At 48.8% G+C, this 7,541-nt stretch overlaps 1 pseudogene; it reads left to right on the top strand.

Annotated features, from left to right (window-relative positions):
* The first annotated feature begins 4,910 nt into the window (after positions 1-4,910).
* On the top strand, positions 4,911-5,080 carry LOC140732558 (U2 spliceosomal RNA; annotated as a pseudogene).
* The last annotated feature ends 2,461 nt before the right edge of the window (positions 5,081-7,541 follow it).

The following is a 7,541-nucleotide window of genomic DNA, read 5'->3' as shown; positions in this document are numbered from 1 at the left end:
CAGTTATTTTCTCCGACATTAAATGTACCTATTGAAACTCTTCTCACACTGTCACTCTCAAGGATACTATTCCCTTCTCTCAGTTCCTCTGTCTGCTGCATCTGATTTTATGAGGAGGTTTTTCATTCCAGGACATCCAAGATATCCTTTTTTCATCAATAAAGGGGTTTCCTGTCCACTGTGATCAATACAGGACTCACGTGTATCTATAGATTAGATTCAACTTTATTGTCATTGTGCCGAGTACAGATACAAAGGCAATGAAATGCGATTAACATCTAACCAGAAATGCAAAGAATAGTTTTTTTTGCAATATAACTGCAAATAAAACGTAAGTGCTACTGCACACAAATATAAAAGTGCTGAGACAGTACAATATGGGTGCAATATTGTTTAGTGCTGTGATGTGAGGTTCAGCAGGGTCACAGCCTCAGGGAAGAAGCCCTTCCTGTGCCTGCTGGTGCGGGAGCAGAGGCTCCTGTAGCATCTACCGGATGGGAGGAGAGTAAAAGTCCATGGTTAGGGTGAGATGCATCCTTGATAATGATTTTCGTCCTGCTCAGGCAGCGTTTATAGTAGATGTTCTCAATGGTGGGCATTTGGGTGTCGATAATCCGCTGGGCAGTTTTCAGCACACGCTGGAGTGCTTTGCGGTCCAATATGGAACAATTGCCATACCACACTGAGATGCAGTTGGTGAGTATGCTCTCAATGGTACAGCGGTAAAAGTCCATCAGTATCCTGGGACAGAGGTGAGCTTGATGCTCTGCAGGAAATAAAGGCACTGTTGCATTTCCTGCACGTATGCCCTCACCCCATCTCCCCTCCATGACATAATAAGGATAGCGTTACCTTGCATCTACCATCCACTGAGGCTCTGCATCCAACATATTCTCTGCAATCTCCATTATCTCCACCAGGATCTCACCACCAGGCACATCTTCCTCTCCACGTCCATCTCCGTTTATCACAGGGATCACTCTCGCTGTGACTCTCTTGTCCACCAAACAGCCTGTAACTACACTACGTGTTACATATAACCATATAACAATTACAGCACGGAAACAGGCCATCTTGGCCCTTCTAGTCCATGCCAAACACTTACTCTCACCTAGTCCCACCTACCTGCATTCAGCCCATAACCCTCCATTCCTTTCCTGTCCATTTACCTATCCAATTTTACTTTAAATGACAAAATCGAACCTGCCTCCACCACATCTGCTGGAAGCTCATTCCACAGAGCTACCACTCTCTGAGTAAAGAAGTTCCCCCTCGTGTTACCCCTAAACATTTGCCCCTTAACTCTCAATTCAAAATCTATCCCTACACCTCCTCCTTAATCACTCTCCCTCCCAGTGTAGCCTCCTCTATATCAGTCACACACAACTCAGTTTGGGGGATCACTAATTGAAGCACCTTCACTCTTTCTGCTGCAATAACCAGTATATCTTAGTGGCCAGAGATTTTAATACCGCTCCCCATTCCCATACTGACATGCTTCCCATGGCTTTGTTGAGGCTGCGAAGTTGAGGCTAGACACAGATTAGGGGATTAACACCTCATATTTCATGTTGGTAGAACTAGAGAAGGAGTACACAGGTTGGAGAACCTTCTTTGATTCCCCGATTCTGTGGTGTGTTGGCGCGTAGCCAAGTGGATAAGGCATCGGACTAGTAATCTGAAGGTCACTGGTTCAAGCTGAGGCAGTGTGTTTGTGTCCTTGAGCGAGGCATTTAACAACACATTCCTCTGCGGCGACACCAATGCCAAGCTGCTTGGGTCCTAGTGCCCTTCCCTTGGACAACATCGGTGGCGTGGAGAGGGGAAGGCTTGCAGCTTGGGCAACTGCCAGTCTCCCATACAATCCTGCCCAAGCCTGCACCCTAGAAACCTTCCAAGGTGCAAATCCATGGTCTCATGAGACTATCAGATGCCTATTTTATTCTCTAGTGGGAAGCCACTGAGGAGAACATCAAGAAGTTCTTCATTCGCAAGGGCATCCAGAAAGCAAGGCAGGGCAGAGAGAACTGCGTAAACTCCAGACTGAGTTGCAGCAACTCCTCCTCCTGCAGTCGAAGGGGGTGGATGTCAGGGAGGAATTACAGGAGGTTAAGGGCCGGCAAGCCCAGCACTTTGCCGTCGAATCCTCCAAGATCATCTTCCGATCAAGGGTCCAAACCGTGGAGCAGGACAAGATGTGCACTCGCTTCTTCCAAAAGGTGCACAGGGGGATCTTTGTGATCCACAACCTTAAGGAAGAGAACGGCTCAGTCGCGTCCTCACAGACAGACATACTGAGGATCTGCAGGTCCTTCTATGCCGGTCTGTACGGAGAAAAGGCCACAGACTCCACAGCTTCCCGCAACTTCCTGTTGTCTATCATGCAGGTCTTAGACGACAGCATGCGGGAGAGTCGGGATCAGCTACTGACCCTGGATGAGCTGACATGCTCCGTCCATTCCTTTGGGTCGAATAGGATTCCCAGAGGTGACAGCGTACTGGTCGAGTTGTATTCGGCTCTGTGGAACTGGATGGGCCCCGACCTGCTGGAAGTGTACAATGCTATGCTTCTGGCCGGCAGCATGTCAGAGTCCATGAGGAAGGGCATCATCACCCTCATCTACAATCAGAAGGGTGAAAGGGAGGACATTAGGAACTGGAGGCCCATTTCACTGCTGAATGTGGACTACAAGATCCTGTCCAAGGCTATCACCAACAGGGTCATGTCTGCTCTGGGATGGGTGATCCACCTGGACCAAACCTGTGCTGTACCTGGCAGGAAGATCTCGGACAGCCTCGCAGTGCTGAGGGACACCATCGCCTACGTGCAGGACAGGGTGGGTGGACGCCTGCCTCGTCAGCTTGGACCAGGAGAAAGCCTTCGACAGGATATCGCACACGTACATGGCAGATGTACTCTCCAAAATGGGATTCGGGGAGGGAATCCAGAATTGGATCAAACTGCTCTACACAGACATCTGTTGTGCAGTCCAGGTCAGTGGGTGGGAAACAGACAGCTTCCCCATCAGGTCTGGAATCAGGCAGGGCTGCCCTCTCTCCCCTGTCTTGTTTATGTGCTGCATAGAAAACCTTACCGAAGCCATCAGGAGAGGTGAGGGCATAAGAGAGGTGACGGCTACCAGGCAGTGGAGGGACCCAAGTCAGAACCTCCCTGTACATGGGCGAAGTCACCATTTTCTTCTCTGATCCTAGGTCAGTTCGCAGACTTATGGACATCTGTGAACAGTTCGAGCTGGCATCAGGGGCCAGGGTCAACCGCACGAAGAGCGAAGCCATCCTCTTTGGCAACTGACCTGATTGATCCAGTGTCCCCTTCGCCATCAGGTCTGATCACATGAAGGTGTGGGGGATCTGGTTTGGAGGGGCCGAGGCATGCAACAGGAACTGGCAGGAGCGGACTGCCAAGGTGAAACAGAAACTGGGACTGTGAAGAGAGCAACACACACAAAATGCTGGTGGAACACAGCAGGCCAGGCAACATCTATAAGGAGAAGTACTGTCGACGTTTTGCTCCTTTGTCAGGAGCACTCCCTTTCAATAACAGGTAAGAACCTGGTCATCAGATGTGAGGTGCCCTCAGGGCTGCTGTACTTGGCGCAAGTGTGGCCCATCCCCCACTCCTGTAGCTCAGAAATCACCAGAGCCGTCTTCAGATTAGTTTGGGGATCCAAGATGGAGTGGGTCAGATGGGCCACCATGCACAAGTCCCTGAACAATGGGGGCAAAAACATCCCCAATGTTGCCCTCACCCTGACGGCCAGCTTCGTGTGTGGCTGCATCAGGTTGCGTGTGGAATCCAGGTATGTGGGCACCAAGTACCACTATGTGCCCAGGTTCTACCTGTCACCCTGGCTACGAAGGATGGGTCTGGCCCCACTCCCACGCAACGCCCCAGTCAGCTGGTCGTTGCCGCCATACCTGTCCTCCGTAGAAAAGTTCTTCCAGTTCAACGCCTTTGCCACAGGGCCTTCAGGCAGTGATTGGCATGTAATGACCTGCAGGCACTGCAGGAGAAGGACATGATGTGAGCAGACTGTCCAGTTCATCTGGCAAAATGCCTCATCGCCAGACCTCACCAACAGGCACCAAGACCTCGCCTGGCTGGTGGTGAGAGGGGCCCTCCCTGCCAGATCCCTCCTGTACGCCCGGAATGTCGTCTCCACACCCTGCTGCCCATGGCAGGACTGCAGTGAGGAGGAGTCAGTGACCCACCTCTTTGCACACTTCGAGTTTGTGGAGAAGGTGTGGAGGAGGATGGAAGGGACGGTGTCGAGATTTGTCCCCAGCTGCTGCGTACCAGAGGATTCCCTGATTTCCGGGCTGTTCCTGGGGACGAACACGGAGACAAGCAGCCAATCATCAACTCGGTGAAAGACACTCTTTGGTCAGCCCGAAACTTGATGGTCTTCCGGCACATCAGCCTGTGGCTGGATGCTGCTGGCTGGCACATGCTTGCCTGCAGGAATACGTGCTGAGGGATGCACTCAAACTTGGTGCAGTCACTGCAAAGGCCCCTTGGTAAAGGACCACAGTTCAGGGTTTGTCACCCGTGGGAGTGGGAGGGGTCGGGTGGGGAGGAGTATACTCCTCATCAGCGGTGTGGATAGATGAATCAACATAGTGCCACAGGAGTAGCTGGAAATGTGGAAAGGTATAGACCATAAAGGAACTTCGGTAAAGGAATGAGAGTGAACGCCTGGTTTTATTGTAAATAGATTTTATTCTTGACTAAGGTTTGAGAGTCAAGGAATGATTTATTGTAAACATCTTTATTTTGAATAACGACTGAGAGTTAACGCATGATTTATTGTAAATAACTATTTATTGAATAAGGACTCCGAGTCAACAAATGGTTTTTTTTGCAAATAATTTTATTTTCTGAATAAAGTATATTTTTCAAAAAAAATCTGTTCTTATCAGTTTAATATCTGGAATATCCCTTATCTGGGGACCATATATTAAATTGATTTTTGGAACAGGGAGATGGAATAGGGGCTTGCTCCGTCCACTCCACGCATTGACCCAGTATTGCAGTGCCTCTGGGAAAGGTGCACCTCCCCTCGGGGAGATTAAATAACAAATAAAGAGTAGAATTCAATTATCCATATGCATTAAGCTTCTTTGGCTTTTTTCCCTATTTCTTCGTCGTACTTTTAGAGGTAATATTAATGGTAAGACTCTTGGCAGTGTCAAGAAGGTGTATGGTGTATTGGCCTTCATCAATCCTGGAATTGAATTTAGGAGCCGAGTGGTATTGTTGCAGCTATATAGGACCCTGGTCAGTCCCCACTTGGAGTGCTCAGTTCTGGTCGCCTCACTACAGGAAGGATGTGGAAACCATAGAAAGGGTGCAGAGGAGATTTACAAGGATTTTGCCTGGATTGGGGAGTAAGCCTTATGAAAACAGGTTGAGTGAACTTGGCCTTTTCTCCTTGGAGTGACGGAGGATGAGAGGTGACCTGATAGAGGTGTATAAGATGATGAGAGGCATTGATCGTGTAGATAGTCAGAGACTTTTTCCCAGGGCTGAAATGGTTGCCACAGGTTTAAGGTGCTGGGGAATAGGTAACGAGGAGATGTCAGGGTAAGATTTTTACACTGAGAGTGGTTACTGCATGGAATGGGCTGCCGACAACGGTGGTGGAGGCGGATATGATAAAGTCTGTTAAGAGACTTTTGGATAGGTATATGGAGCTTTGAAAAATAGAGGTCTATGGGTAAGCCTAGTAATTACTAAGGAAGTGACATGTTCAGCACAACTTTGTGGCCAAAAGGGCCTGTATTGTGCTGTAGGTTTTCTATGTTTATTATGTTATGACCTCAGCCCCCTCCTTTGGGAGAATCGCCAGAGAGAGAGAGCCTTACGGTCTGGAATGTGTCCTGGCCCCTCAGCAAGACAAAGCCACGGATAACGGCCATTGTCTCTTGGAGACACCTTTGTGGATTGGGGACTGGGGCTACGTGCAAGCCCTCAGGGCAATGTGGGCTGGGTGACGGGGAGAGATTGCATCATCTCAACCTGATTGACATCTGAGACCCCGTGAGTCCAGATAAAAGAGGGGCTGTAGAGATGGCCCCTCAGACGCACCAAGGAAACACATGAAGGAGAAACGCTAGAAATCCTGCGACAGCGTTTTACTAGCTACAGCCGGTGGTGGGGTTTGTGTGCATCCTTCCCTTGCCTGGGATTGGCGACTTCACCACGGAAGACGGCCTAGCTACAGGGGAAGGCCACCGATGAGCGTTCATTCCCCAATGAGGCTCCGACAAACTGAACTACTCCAGGTTGGAAACCTGATCGGGTAAACTCTTAAATCTCTCGCTCTCTCTTTCTAACAAAAGTGCACCAACGCGACACCACAACGACGGCAGCTGGTGGAACTGCAGGGACCGCAAAAAGACTTTTAAATATCCAGTACACAATATATATCTACATTACCCCTAGACAACTGTAGAGCTTATTTCTGATTGATTATTACTATACCTGTGCTTTAGATTGAGTTGTGACGACGTATATGATCTGAATGTTTTGTATTAACCATACGTTTGTGCCCCTTTATAAATAAAAATGTTTGAAAATAGTAGCATCAGGCTTCGGTACTCCATCTATCTTTGCTGGAAAATTACCCGGTTACTGGGGAACGTAACAAGTGGGGTTCTCGTCCCAGATTTCAAACCAAAGGGGAGGGTCAGTGAATCGGGCTGTAAGTCCAAACTTAAATCTGGTTACGCAGGTAGCCAGACAGGAAACCAGCAAAGATGGATGTGGATGAATTTAAGAGAAACCTGATGGTAGAGGCGCTAGGGAAGGCTACAAAATCAGACTTGGTAAATTTGGCACAGGCGTTAGACCTCACAGAGGTGAGGTCATCAATGAAAAAGCAGGAAGTGCGAGGGGTCATAAATCAGTATTACATTGAAAAGGAGGTGTTTGCAGCTGAGGATTTGGAAAATATCCCCGAAAAGAGATTAGCGAGTGGGACAGATCAGGTAGAGTTGGAGAAAGCAAGGTTGGACCATGATCTTAAAGTAAAGCAGCTAGAAGCAGCTGAAAAGGCTGTGGAACGAGCTGAAAGGGAAAAGGAAAGAGCTGCAAAGGAAAAGGCTGAGGAAAGGGAGCATGTGTTCAAACTACAGGAATTAGAGATGAAACGGGGTCATGAGCTCCAGCTAAAGCAGCTAGAAGCAGAAGCAGAAGAGAAAGAGAAACAAAGGAGCCATGAATTGGAGCTGGACAGGCGAAAGCAAGAGCGAAGAGCTCAAGGGCAAGAGAGAGAGGAGGGGTTTGATGTTAGTCAGGCATTGAGGTTGGTCCCCTCGTTCGAGGAGATGGATGTTGATAGTTATTTCTTGCTTTTTGAAAAGGTGGCAGTGAATTAGAAGTGGCCCAGAGAGCAGTGGGTGGCGTTGTTACAAAGTGTGTTACGAGGGAAAGCACAGCGGGTATATGCCGCGCTGCCCCCAGAAAGGGAAGGGAATTATGATCAAGTAAAGGAGGACATTCTCCAAGGTTACGAGTT

Source organism: Hemitrygon akajei, chromosome 8 (genome assembly GCF_048418815.1).
Source record: "Hemitrygon akajei chromosome 8, sHemAka1.3, whole genome shotgun sequence".
NCBI lineage: Eukaryota > Metazoa > Chordata > Chondrichthyes > Myliobatiformes > Dasyatidae > Hemitrygon > Hemitrygon akajei.
This window is presented reverse-complemented; position numbering and strand designations above follow the sequence as displayed.